At 47.3% G+C, this 13,610-nt stretch overlaps 1 protein-coding gene across 8 annotated transcripts in view; it reads right to left on the bottom strand.

Moving 5' to 3' along the window:
• LOC307204741 (semaphorin-4A-like) overlaps window positions 1-13,610 on the bottom strand; it is a 69,215-nt gene that overhangs the window by 45,488 nt on the left and 10,117 nt on the right. For 4 of the 8 annotated variants that reach the window (XM_079956619.1, XM_079956620.1, XM_079956622.1 and 1 more), the window contains one exon: window positions 3,839-3,932. The exons of 2 other annotated variants lie outside the window; for them this stretch is intronic. The gene's annotated coding sequence lies outside the window, so the exon portion shown is untranslated. Of the gene's footprint in view, window positions 1-2,009; window positions 2,397-3,838; window positions 3,933-5,785; window positions 5,920-13,610 lie in introns of those variants that run through there. 2 more of the 8 variants (XM_079956621.1, XM_079956625.1) reach the window with 2 other exon arrangements.

The following is a 13,610-nucleotide window of genomic DNA, read 5'->3' as shown; positions in this document are numbered from 1 at the left end:
GGGGGGGGGAGATGCCATGATTTTTTAAAGCAGCATCAATCCTATAAATGTATGGTATGAACGTGACCTAGAATCCCTGCTGCACCCTTAACTTTATACAGAAAGGGAAAGAACCCATTTAGATGGATTTTTCTTATTTTCCTCATTTATTAAATTTATACACTTCCCTTCATCCAAAGATCACAGGGTAGTTTACAGGATAAAAACACAAAATACATAAAATAATAACACCCCAAGAAAGAAAAACAATAACAGCCCCTTCAAAAACATTTAAAAGGTCACAGATGTTTTAATCAGCCATAGGTCTGGATGAAGAGGGATGCTTTCGACAGGCACCGAAAGATATGTAGTGAAAGCGTCAGGCGAGTCTCCCTGGTGAGGGCATTCCACCACAGAAAAGGGCCCTTCTTGTGTTGCCGCCCTCCATACCTCTTGTGGAGGAGGCACACAAAGAAGGGCCTTGAATGCTGATCTCAGGGTCCAGTTTATATGGGGAGAGGCGGCCCTTAGGGTATTGCGGTCCTGAGCCATTTAAGGCTTTATAGGTCAAGACCAGCACTTTGAATTGGGCCCAGAAACTATTTGGCAGCCAGTGCAGTTGGGCTAGGAATGGCATTATATGCTCAAACAGTTTTGCACCAGTGAGCAACCTGGCCACCAAATTCTGCACTGGCTGAAGTTTCCAAACCATCTTCAGAGGCAGCCCAATGTACACAGCATTACACATTGTCGTATTGTTACTAGAGCATAGTCTATGCACAGGTTACTAGAGCATAGACAACAGATGGGGCATAGCTAGGCCACTAGCTGAAGCTGATGGAAGCATGCCCTCAAGGCCATTTGAGCCTCAAGTGACAGCAATGGATCCACCCCCACCCCCAAGCTACATACCTGCTCTTTCAGAGGAAGTGTAACCCCATCAAGAGCAGGCCGTCTCCCATCCATCTGGTCTAGGGAACCACCCACTAACAGTGCTTCAGTTGTATCTGGATTGAGCTTCAGTTTATTGACTCTCATCCAGTTCATGACCAAGGCAAAACAATGGTCCACCACATCCATGGCCACAGCTGCAGAAGAAAAGGAGAAGTAGAACTACGTGTCACCAGCATATTGCTGACAATGTACTCCAAAACTCCAGATGACCCCACTCAGTGGTTTCATGTAGATGCAGTTAAACAGCATGGGCAATAAGTTTGAACACTGAGGAACTCCACACTGAAGGCACCATGGGGCTGAATGACATCCCCCAGCATTATCCACTGGAAATGACCATTTGTCATCACCTCTGACCACTGAGGCTGATGGAAGCTGCAGTCCACAACATCTGGAAGGCCCAGGGAGGACAAAAAATGCCACAATGAAGGGGGGACACCAGATGTTTGCTAGGACTGGGAAAAGGACAGCCCTCACACCCTCCATTATCATAAGAGCATAAGAAGTGCCTGCAGGATCAGGTCAGTGGTCCATCTAGCCCAGCATCCTGTCCTCACAGTGGCCAATCAGATCTCCAATGGGAAACCCCCAAGGAGGACACGCAAACAAGAGCACTTTCTCCCACCCAACTGGCATTCAGAAGCATTACTGCCTCCAACTGTGGAAGCAGAGCCTGCACTTTGTAGGTGAAAAGGGCTCCCTTGAGGAGGGTGCATTGGCTGCGGCCCCCTCCCACAAATCCCACAGCTGGCTCAGGAAAGAGAGACCATTACCATGAAGCCCAGTCTTCCTCCCATGCCAGACCAAAGCCACCTAGAACTCAAACCCTGTGACTTGGCAACATGGACAGTGGTGCACCGGGGTCATTTCAGACTCTGGCTTTAAAAGCATGCTCTGGTTTAGATGGCAGCGCACCTGGAAGTGTGGCAGGCCGGCCCTGCCGCATTTGGCAGGCCCTCTTGCTGAGTGGGGCCCTGGACCTCTGCCATAAGTCCTGCCCTGACAGTGCCACCAAACACAAACGTCAAACTTGCACACCCAGCGAAGACTGAGGAAGAGGAGGGGGCATCTGTTACCTTTCCGGGAGGGTGTGGAGGCCAGGCTGCATTTGTGGGCATCCTTCTGTGGTATAGCAAATGAATCCACCCTTTGGTGATGGAGGCCTTGGCTGGCTGGCTGCAGCAATGATGGCTTCTGGGCCAAACCAGTTCTGCAGTAGCCTCTTGGACCGAGGCAGGCAAAGTTCCCCCTCAGCCACAATCTCCCCAGGCAGCTCTCCCAGCTGAAGACCTGGCTTCCTGGCTCAAGGAAACTCCAGTCTGTTTTCTTGCAAATAAATGGCTCTCTTCTTCTTCTTCCTCCTCCTCCTCCTCCAGAGCTGTGCCTTTGCTGGAACCCCGTTCCGACTGGAAAGTGCCCAGAATGCTCTCCCCAGAGAGAGCGGGCTGCTGCTGTCACTCGCTGTGAGTCAGGAAACCAGAAAGTCCACCCCATCCTCTCGTTCCCTCTCCTTGGTGGAGCAACACAGGCAGCGAGTCTCAACACATCCAGGGGCCTTTCCTTTGGCAGCAAAGGCGGTGCCCGCCTCACACAAGCTGCTTCGCACACCACTCAAGGAGGGGGATTTTGAGCTGCTTTTGGACTGAGAAGGTTCCCGTGAAGGCCTTCCTGGAGCACTTGGGTGGGTCAGTGCCAGGGGGCAGGTTGCAGACCAAGACTGTTTTCACATTCCTGTTTGCTGTGCATTCACTGTGCTCCTGTGCTCGCAGAATACAATCCAAAATTCATATGTATCCTGTGCTTTGTTCTAAAGTACCATAATACCGTTTGACGCATTGTTTCTCAAACCAGCTTCAGAGTGGTTGGAGTCCTTAAGCCATTCCTATTTGGTCTCCAGCCAAAGTGGGAACACCTGTGCGGGGGGGGGGGAGCGAAGACCTCACCTGCTAAGGTGAGCACCAAAGGAATGATTCTGACATTCATGAAGCTGTGCTGATGTGAACAGGTTGTGGGAGGAAAAGCTGTGAAATGCACCAGGGGGACGGACACCTTCAGTGTACTGAAAGGTGGTCACATGAACACACCCCACATCCACCAGATTCCCAGTTCTTGGAGGATTTCCAGCAGTTGTCCCATAAGCATGGAACTCCCTTTCCCTAGAGGGTCCTTCAGAAAGGAAAGCCATTCAGAACTGTTCTCACACCTTCCTGTTTGGCCTGGCATTCAGGTAGTCAACTTTTTTCGCACTGCTTTGTTCGTCCTGCTCCTCTGCCTGCTGCACGCACAAATTCAGCAGGCAAAAGTTTTCCCTGGCATGGAGAGAGGAAGCTATACAGTGGTGCCTCGCAAGACGAAATTAATTCGTTCCGCGAGTCTCTTTGTCTTGCGGTTTTTTCGTCTTGCGAAGCACGGCTATTAGCGGCTTAGTGGCTATTAGCGGCTTAGCTGCTATTAGCGGTTTCGTCTTGCGAAGCAAGCCCATAGGGAAATTCGTCTTGCAAAGCACCTCAAAAAACGGAAAGCTCTTTCGTCTAGCGAGTTTTTCGTCTTGCGAGGCATTCGTCTTGCGGGGCACCACTGTACGAGGAAAAGCTGCACCTGTTTAATTTCTGCGAGTGTGTCAAGCTGTTTCAAACAGCACAGGAGCAGAGGCAAGGACAAAAGTTGGCAAGCCAAGGTAACTAGAGCTGAACAGAAATGGTTGTGTGTGTGTGTGTTTATTTTCTATAAAAAGAAACTGATCAGGTAAATAAACGAACCATGCATGATCCATCTTCACATGACAGCCTCACCGGGGAGGGGGGAAGTTTGGCTGTATTATTATAACTATTCTTATTTCAAAATGAGAAGAAAATAGCGTCACAACTAAGGATCTGTTTCTCTCCACCCCATCACCGTTAATTACCTCATAAACCCCTGTTCATTTGACAGCTGCGTCTCTAGGCACAGTAAGATCAAGGACACACAAGAAGAGCAACGACTCAGTTCCAGAATTCTCTCTGAAAAACAGAAGGACGGGTTGTTTTCAAAGCTTCAGCTGCGTGAGTCTCTCCCCCCCCCCCCCGCAATTCTCCCACATATTGTAGAACATGTTAATTCAAAATACAGCTTACAAAAGGATTCCAGTAAAAGGCTGTTATATCAATGAATGGAGGCCGAAAGAGTCAGGGGTCTTCACCTCTTTTGTGGGGCTTGGGAGTACATTTGGAAATCTAAGAAACAGGCATGGGCAGCACAAATTACCCATTTCACAGACAAATAAGTGGTGATGTTCAGACATATCCACACAACAAAACTAGGGGCTTTTTCACACTTACCTTTTGCTCTCCTCTTTCCAGACTCTGTTCAAGTCTTAAAGCTCTGTGTCTGAGCTCCCTTTTTCTTTTTTGCTCCTGAGCTTTTCCTGCAAAAACCTGCTCTTTAAAGCTGAATCGGAGCAAACAGCTATTTGTGGAAAACCCGAATTGCTGTTTGGCCTGATTGAGCACTAAAGAAAAGTTTTTTGTTAGGAAAGCTCTGGAGCAAAACAAAGAGCAATTGGATACGGAGCTTTATATGTGGCCCTGTGCCTGAAAACAGAGGCAAAAGGTAAGTGTGGATCAGCCTAGGTTTTTTTAAAAAACAAACCCTACACATCCTCCGAAGCAAGTAACACAGAGCCCAATAAAGCCGGCAACCCACCCCCCAAACGAACACTCCCCTCAACTGAACAATCATCCTAAAGGAACAATACCTACAAACCAAGCAAAATAAAACCAAACCAAACAAAATACACACCATGCAACAAAACAAAGGAGACTCGCATGTGGGGCCCAGAGGCATTGTGGAGAAAGTAGGTAAGGAGGCTGTATATATGCACTTTCCAGCCAGTCCAGTGCCACCCACAAAAATAAAATAAATGAAACCCAATTTTTACAAAATTGGGAGATATAGTGGGCCTACTTATGTACCAAGTGTGGGGGGGTGTTTGGGTTTTGAGGGTGCCATGATGCCCATGGGCACCACATTGGGAATCCAAGGAATCTCCTACGGAAACCTAAAGACAGCCAATTTACGGCAACAGAAATCATGGCTCTTGGGTAGTTAGACGCCTCCTTTATCAGAGGCCTCCCTTATGCTTCCAGCGCTTGTCTATGGAAAGCTCAGAAACCCACAGGACGCTCTGGATGGATTTAGCAGAGTGGAGATGCAAACAAGATCCCTGGACAATGTTGCTTATATGTTTGGAGAATCCGCAACTGCCTTTGCAACCAAAACAAGCTCTCAGTGTGGAGGATTAATAACACACATACAGTGGTACCTCGGGTTACATACGCTTCAGGTTACAGACTCCGCTAACCCAGAAATAGTACCTCAGGTTAAGAACTTTGCTTCAGGATGAGAACAGAAATCGTGCTCCAGCGGTGCGGCAGCAGCAGGAGGCCCCATTAGCTAAAGTGGTGCTTCAGGTTAAGAACAGTTTCAGGTTAAGAATGGACCTCCGGAACGAATTAAGTACTTAACCTGAGGTACCACTGTATTCCCAAAGGAAAAATAAATCAGCATACTACAAAGAACACGAATTTATATGCAAATGGATGAAAAAACTGAACTCCTGCAGGATTAGAAATTGTCCTCCTCACCTAAAACATGGTTTTCTGAAGGGAGGGCAGCAGCATTTCCAGAATAGACCCAGAACCTGCTGGTTTTTTTTGGGGGGGGGGGAGAAATCTACAGGGCAAATATTTCTGCCTTCTTTGCTCATCCTTTTAAATGCATTTTCCCCAGGCCCTCACATCCCCTTTGCCTCCTTCCCCAGGCTAAATTGCTCTTTCTCCTGTCCAGCCACAAGTTCTTCTCCTTCACCACTTACCCTTCCCTCAGGCTCATTTCTCTGTCTTCTGCCTGCTTTGCTCCCCTGCTTTGCAGCTATCCTTGCTCTGACCCCTGTCACTAAGACCCAACCCTTTGGTGCTCATCTTGTCTGTGACATCAACCAGTGGCAACCAATGGCAGCAGCACTGGGCAGCAACTTGAGCAACAATGACATGTGTTTTTAAAAGCTGGAAGTCACCCACTCCAGATGGACTCCCCACCAACACAAGATTAGGTTTTGAATAGGCTATGGCTTTGAAAAAGAGGTCATGCATGCTCCTCAAAAGATAATGAAAAATCAAGTTGATCAACCTGATGCCATGAAGATTGGGGCATGTTAACCAAAACAAAACGTTTGCGAAACAGCTCATCAACTAAAAGGATGAAAATAAAACCTCTCCAGCGTTGCAGAGAGGCGGCATTCCTAGCCCTAGCCTGGAGACCCCAGGCAAAACATGAGCTCTACCGCTGAGCTTTACCTCTTCCTACTATTCTCCAAATGTTTCATGCCATGAATGCCACCTGCCCCAGATTCTTAAGGGTATCCCTTGTCTTCTGATACGTCCCCCTGGAAATAAATGATGCTGTCCCTGTTCAGGCTTTTGGGGAGAAGCAATTCTACAAACTTCAGTGGGGCTTACTCCAGTGTAAGGACAGAAAGGATCTGTCCATTTCAGTTCTCTTGGGCTCTCATTTTTCCAGTCTTAAACTCAGGCCTCCACATTTTGCAGCAACATGTGAGGAAAATTCATCAGCATTCTACTGCAAATTTCTCCCAATAAACACATTTTTATATGTAGTTTTAACTAATGTACACATTCTGCAAGCAGAGTTCCTCTAACACAATGTATTCATTTTTACTCACACTTTCCCCTAATAGATGCATTTTTGTAAGCATTTCTTGGCTGGTGAACTGCATAACTATTTCAGATACAGTGGTACCTCAGGTTAAGAACTTAATTCTTAACCTGAAACTGTTCTTAACCTGAGGTACCACTTTAGCTAATGGGGCCTCCCGCTGCCGCCACGTGATTTCTGTTCTCATCCTGAAGCAAAGTTCTTAACCCAAGGTACTATTTCTGGGTTAGCGGAGCCTGTAACCTGAAGCGTCCGTAACCCGAGGTATCACTGTATGTGAAAATTTCAAAGGACAACAGTGTTTTGCTTGTTGTTGTTGTTGTTGTTGTTGTTGTTGTTGTTGTTGTTGTTGTTGTGCTACCTATCTGACTGGGTTGCCCCAGCCACTCTGGGCAGCTTCCAACAAATTTAAACACCAAACACAGTAAAACATCATACATTAAAAGCTTCCCTATACAGAACTGCTGGTACTGTTTCAGATAGTGTGAATTTGATTGATACAGCTTCAAATGAGATCTGCATCCCTACTCCAGAGTAAGTCCACATAGGTTTACAGCAACAATCCCATGTCCAAGGATAAAAGACAGACAGGAAAGACAACGTTTCCTGTTTGACATCAATCTTGTATACACTTGCTCCTAAGAAAACATGCGCACAATCAGGACACAAGTGTTCATCTGATTAAACACTCTTAAGTTCTAAATAGAATTGTGATGATGGACAGTTTCCAAACACCCTGCTGCTTCTGAAGACAGAGTGGGGAAGAGGGAGAGAGATTTGGGTTAATTCATATTTTAAGGGGGAACCTACCTAATCTGCACTTCCCGAAATGCAAGGTAAACCAAAACTCGGCTATCCTTTGAAATTCACACTTCCCCAAATCCTGGGATTCAGTTCTCCAAGCAAATAATGTGTGCAAGATGCCTATATTAAGGGAAGGCGTGCATAAAATGCATATGTTGGTAGAAAAGAAATAAACATGCATATATGAATGGAAAATCTGAATAAAATCAAACCTGAATTCAAAACAGCAAGACTGCCTGCCTTCACTCCTGCCTTTTGGTTTTGGGTGGACACAATTTTGCACAAATCACAGGGATTCTGCTCTCCAGGCCACAATTTCATTTCCGGGGAAGATTTTTTTTTAAAAAAACCAACCAGCTTCAAAATGAACTAGGCAATCCCTTCTCCACTGTCTGAATCTAGAGAAAGAGACAGACTCGCCAAGCAAGACCCAAAACAAACCATTAAGCCCTTTCTCCATCATCTGGACTTCCTGGTTCATTTTGAAGCTGCTTTGAGGTCTTCCTGGTGCGTGTGTAAGACTGCTATTTCTCGACAGAATCATAGAATTTTAGAGTTGGAAGGGATCTGGGTCATCTAGTCCAATTCCCTGCATCAATTTTATCTGTCAGTTTACACATTGTCTAAAAACACAGCAGCAGGCTCCTCATAAAGCAATCGCTTCAAGTGGTACCTGAAAATTTTGCTACATAACTTTTGTTCTATGAGGACTAGAAACTTGCTTTTTAAAATAATTAAAAATGAAGTGCAGGTTTTGGGGCCTCTGCTGACTCTGGGCCCGAACACAAAAGTGTCCCCTGTCTCTCCGCCCACCTTCCGGTTGGCCCTGGAGCTTCCCAGAGGCATCCATGTTTAACAAACTGATCTGAATCAATCATGGAGGAAGAGTGGGGGGGGCAGTTCTAAAACCAAAAAAAGGCAAGGGATGGTGAGGAATGCTGAAAGAGCTTTTGGTCAGACAAGCCTACTCAGATACGTAGAACGTTGACAGGTGTTTTAACGAGGCTTATTGTTAATTTTAATTACTTTTTGAATATTTCAAATACAGTGGTGCCCCGCAAGACGAACGCCTCGCAAGACGGAAAACCTGCTAGATGGAAGGGTTTTCCGTTTTGGAGGCGCTTCGCAAAACGAATTTCCCTATGGGCTTGCTTCGCAAGACGAAAATGTCTTGCGAGTTCCTGCGGGTTTCCCCCCCCTTTCCCCCCCCTTTTCCTAAGCCGTTAAGCCGCTTATCAGCTGATCCGCTGATAAGCCGCTTAACAGCTGATCACTAAAAGCTGCTAGACCGCTAATAGCGCTAATCCGCTAAGCTGTCAATGGGCTTGCTTTGCAAGACGAAAAAACCGCTATACGAAGAGCCTCACGGAACGGATTAATTTCGTCTTGCGAGGCACCACTGTAGCAGTTTTTATTGATAGTTTTACTGTTCATTCTTTTGGCAAACCTCTTCAAGGGTTTTTTCCCCTTGCAATTAAGCGGCGTACAAATTTTACAAAATACAGTAAAATAAATAAGTGCCGTTATGTTGACTGGCTCAGGCTCTCTTTTGGAACCTCGCCTGGAATGCCTCCACTCACTGCACCCCAAGGTGGGGCTTAGGTGGGCGGGTGTATCTCACCTAGCAGGTTATCAGAAGAAATATCTCAGGTAGGGGGAAATCTTTCGTTCAACCCAACCCTGGGAGTAGTGGATCCATCAGCACAACACAAGCAAACAAAAACATGGGTGTGCTTCAAATATGGGGAAGAAAGACAGGCAGGCAGGGAGGGCACCATGTGGGAGAACAGGCCGGCAGACACCCAGATCCTCTGGCATTCCAGACGGTTCAGCACAAGAGCACTCCTGACACCAATTCAGGGATCAGTCCTTAGGTATACTGCCGAGGGAACAGGCAATTCTCTGCTTGGTCAGAGAGCTTTCCCTCTTCACTTCATGTCCATCACCACCAAGCTCCTCTCTTGAGAGTGCAAGTGCTACCTGCTGCCACTCCCCATCAGGCTCCTCCCCCAAAACTGAGACCTCGCCTTCAGCTGCCAGGCTCTGCCTCACTAATCTCAACGATTGAGTCTCAAGAGACCTGGTGGTGATCTTGGGACCTGGCGAGAGGAATTCGGCAGGTGGGGGTGTCGCCCTCAGCCCAGTATACCTGGCAGTTCCCCCACTGTGAGAAGTGATGTTACAGGGAACCAGGCAGAGGGCCTTCTCGGTAGTGGCGCCTGCCCTGTGGAATACCCTCCCATCAGATGTCAAGGAAATAAACAACTATCTGACTTTTAGAAGACATCTGAAGGCAGATCTGTTTAGGGAAGTTTTTATTGTGTTTTTAATATTCTATTGGGAGCTGCCCAGAGTGGCTGGGAAAACCCAGCCAGATGGGTGGGGTATAAATAAATTATTATTATCATCATCATCATTATTATTTAGTATATAAGGACCCTTTGCAGAGAGCCGTGGTGCAGCTGTAGATTGCTGGATTTGTATGCAGAAGGTCTCAAGATGGGCATCTATGGGTGAAAGAATCTCACAGAACACATCTGGGGGAAAGCCTTTAAAAAACCAAAACAAAAAAAGACCCTGTAGAGCTGCTCCCAGGTAGACGAAACCAGATGGAGTGACGATCACCCTACTCACTTTATCAAGGCTAAAATTAATCTGTGCCCCTCACCTCTCACGTGCATCTCAGTTTTGGCTCCAATGCAGATCTCCTGGAATTGATCGAACACTGTAATTATTTTGTCATGAGACTCTATTATACCATACTTCCCCCCCCCTTTTTTTGCAGGGGTGGGGGGAGCGTCCCTTCCTTGGCGAACATTCAAAAGGTTCTCGACACTTGTGAGGAAACCCGCTCTTGTGGCTTTTTGCACCTGGCTGGTTAGCTAAATCAAGGGGAAAGTGGAGATTAAGAACTTAAGGCCATTGGCCCATCTAGTCCGGCATCCTGTTCTCACGGTGACCAACCAAAGATATGAGGGGAAACCAGTAAGCAGGACCTGAGCACAGGAGATTTCTCCCCTCCTGTGGCTTCCAGGGACCGGTTTTCAGAAGCATTACTTCTTCCAACTGTGGCGGCAGAGCATAGACATCATGGGTAGTCATCATTAGCCGACTCTCCTCCATGAATCTGAACAATCCTCTTTTGAAGCCATCCAAGTCGGTGGCCACCACTGCCTCCTGTGGGAAGGAGTTCCATAGTCTAACTAAGTGCTTTGTGAAGAAGGACTTTCTTTTAACTCCTGAAGGTGTGTTCCACAGATGGGATTGACACTGCGCACCTCAACTCCATTGTTTTCCACTAGTACATTAAGGTGTGGGGAACCTAAGGCCCCCCAGATGTTGCTGGACCACAACTCCCATCATCCTTGGCCACTGCCCATGCTTCCTGAGACTGATGGGAGTTTTAGTTCAGCCTCATCTGGCAGGCCAAAGGTCCCTCACTCCTGCTCTACAGAGTCAGGCATTCAACATATCTCCTTCTCACTCGGGTCTCATTTTCATGGAGTTCTCAACCTGTGTCCAAGCTGTACCACTTCTAAATGAAGAGGGGGAAGATCTCATATGATGGAACATTCTCTGCAAATAATTCCTCTCCCCCCCCCCAAAAAAAAATACAAGTGCTTCAGGGAAGAGGCAAAGCTGGAACTTGGCAGGCTAGATTTCTGCATGCAGAGACTTTCTAAATGAGGGGCATTTAGTAATGAGGGCATTTAGTCCAGGGACCAAATGCAATCTTTCGGAGGAGGCGTTGCTTGCTGTTTTGTCTGTGCTTTATTTGGGGCAGGGGGTTGGGGTATAGTGCTTTGCTTTGGGGGAAGGGTCCTGAGTATCACAATATATTTTTTGTCCGTGAAATGGGCAGCAGCCCACACCAGCTCCTTAGATTTCAAAATATGCCTCCGGGTGCAATAAAGCTTGGGAACCCTTCCAGCACAAACCATGAACCCAGAGTCATTCCTATTTCAAACTGCTTCTGATTGTCTGGGTAAAGAAAAAATGTTTTTGTTTGCTCTAGCCTTAGTCAAATGCGAATATATACATGCGTATCGGCAAATTTGCAACCCACTCCTTTCTTGATCTGCCCAGTGTTCCATGCCTCTCAAATTCTGGTTGAACTAGAATGATTTCTCAAGTTCATTCCAGATTTGGACCCTGTGCCACAACTTTTCAGCTGCAGCTTTTTTTTTTTTTAACTGCACCCAAGGAATTTTGACTTGGTTGCAGTGTCCTCATACCAGGATGGTTCGGAAGCTGTTTACCAAGTCAGATCAATGGTTCCTCTAGCTCAGTAGTGCCTGCACTGGCTGGCAGTGGCTTGCCAGGGTTTCGTACAGAGACTTTTTCCAAGCCCTACTTGGAGATGCCATTGGGGATGGAACCGAGGCCCTCCTGCACAGAATCATAGAATTGTAGAGTTGGAAAGGACCATGAGAGTCACGAGAGTGCAAACCCCTGCAATGCAGGAATCTTTTGCCCAACGTGGGGCTCGAACCCACAAGCCTGAGATTAAAAGTCTCATGCTCTCCTGGATCACTGAGCTACGGCCCTTGTCCAGAGTTGGTGTTTTGTGTATTGCAACATCCACTTTCAGAGGACTGGGGGAGAAAGTCCCTGAGGAACTGAAAGTGATAGCAGACTGAGCATGGTTTGGACATTTTTTATACATAAATGGGACAAATGAGGGTTTCTAATGCCACCCAGAACTCTCCAATCCAATCCCAAAGTCAGATGAGGAGAATTTCAGAAGCATCCCTAACTCAGTGTCCACCTGGATGGGAACAGCGTGGACTCCAGACTTCGCCGTCTCTTTGACACCATAAGTGGGGTGAGGGGTTTGCATTGTGCTCCTTGTCAGATGAAGGCCAAACGCCCTGAGCTTTGGCGGCAACCCAGCCCCACACCAGCCACTGCTTTTCCTCTGAGAAGGCCTCATGGAGGATGTGAATCGCTGAGCACATTGTCTGGAAGGCGGGGGGAAAGCTCAGAGGTTGGCGGGGGGGAAGGGAGCAGAGCCTGTCCCAGAAGCAAGACAGAAAGTTCCTTGTAGTAACGCAGGAAAACTAGGTTAGCCCCGGCCGGATTTCACAGTCTGCCGTGCACCGTTGGCCGAGAAACAGGGCTGCACAGCATTTTGAACCACTTGCCATTGTTTTGGGCTGGGCCCCTGCCACAGGAAAGAACGTTAAAAGGCATTCCTCCTTCCCAGGGCAAACCATCAAGGCTCAGCTCAAAGTTTTCAGCTAGTGTATTTTTAGCCTTCGGGGGTATTCCTGCAAGTTCCAATTCAAAAGGCTTGGTAGTGTGGCCACAAACTTCAGAGTCCCCTGGTGCAAATGCCAAGTCTTGCAAAAAGAAAAAATCTGGCTCCCCTTTTGCGCCCTTGGCAGCTGTCAGCATGCATCAATTTATCAGGTTTGAAGCCTTTCCCCATTGAAAACCTCCATGCCAGGAAGAGGTCCGCCTGCTAGATTTCAGCATGCCAGCAGCTATTTAATTTCTGCTGCTAAAGGGAGAGGAACAAGGGCCAGTAAAAATGTTGGCAACCCTGCCTCTGCTACAAACAAACAAGGTCCCCTTGCACTGGGAACTATGCCTCAGTCTTCCACCTGGAATATGGGGATAACAGCAAGACTAGAACTGGTGTAAGGGTGACAGGAGCCTGCCGCACTTCTAAGACAATGCACAAATGCTGGTTGTTATACCCATAGAATAGAGAGTAATGTATCCATAATGGAAGGAAGGACGGCCTTCTTGCAGAGGGAAAGCCCCTCTTATTCTCCATCCCCCTCCCATGAAGGGGGGGAAAGGCAGCTGATGGGCAGATCTTGCACAGAAGAGAGCGAGAGCGCTCAGCTCTGTAATGAGAAGGGATGGGCGAAACAACCTCCTCACCATTTGCTCGCTGAGTTACGAATCCAGCATAATAAACCTTGAGGAAAACCCTCTCCTCAGTGCTTGACAATTTTATATCTAGATCCTCAAACTCAGCCCTCCAGATGTTTTGGGACTACAATTCCCATCATCCCTGACCACTGGTCCTGTTAGCTAGGGATGATGGGAGTTGTAGTCCCAAAACATCTGGAGGGCAGAGTTTGGGGGTGCTTGATCTAGATGGATATAGACAGATGTGCCCACTCTCTGACCCACATATTTGACACCCC

The sequence above is a fragment of the Podarcis cretensis genome (genome assembly GCF_951804945.1).
Source record: "Podarcis cretensis genome assembly, chromosome: 16".
Classification (NCBI taxonomy): Eukaryota; Metazoa; Chordata; class Lepidosauria; order Squamata; family Lacertidae; genus Podarcis; species Podarcis cretensis.
This window is presented reverse-complemented; position numbering and strand designations above follow the sequence as displayed.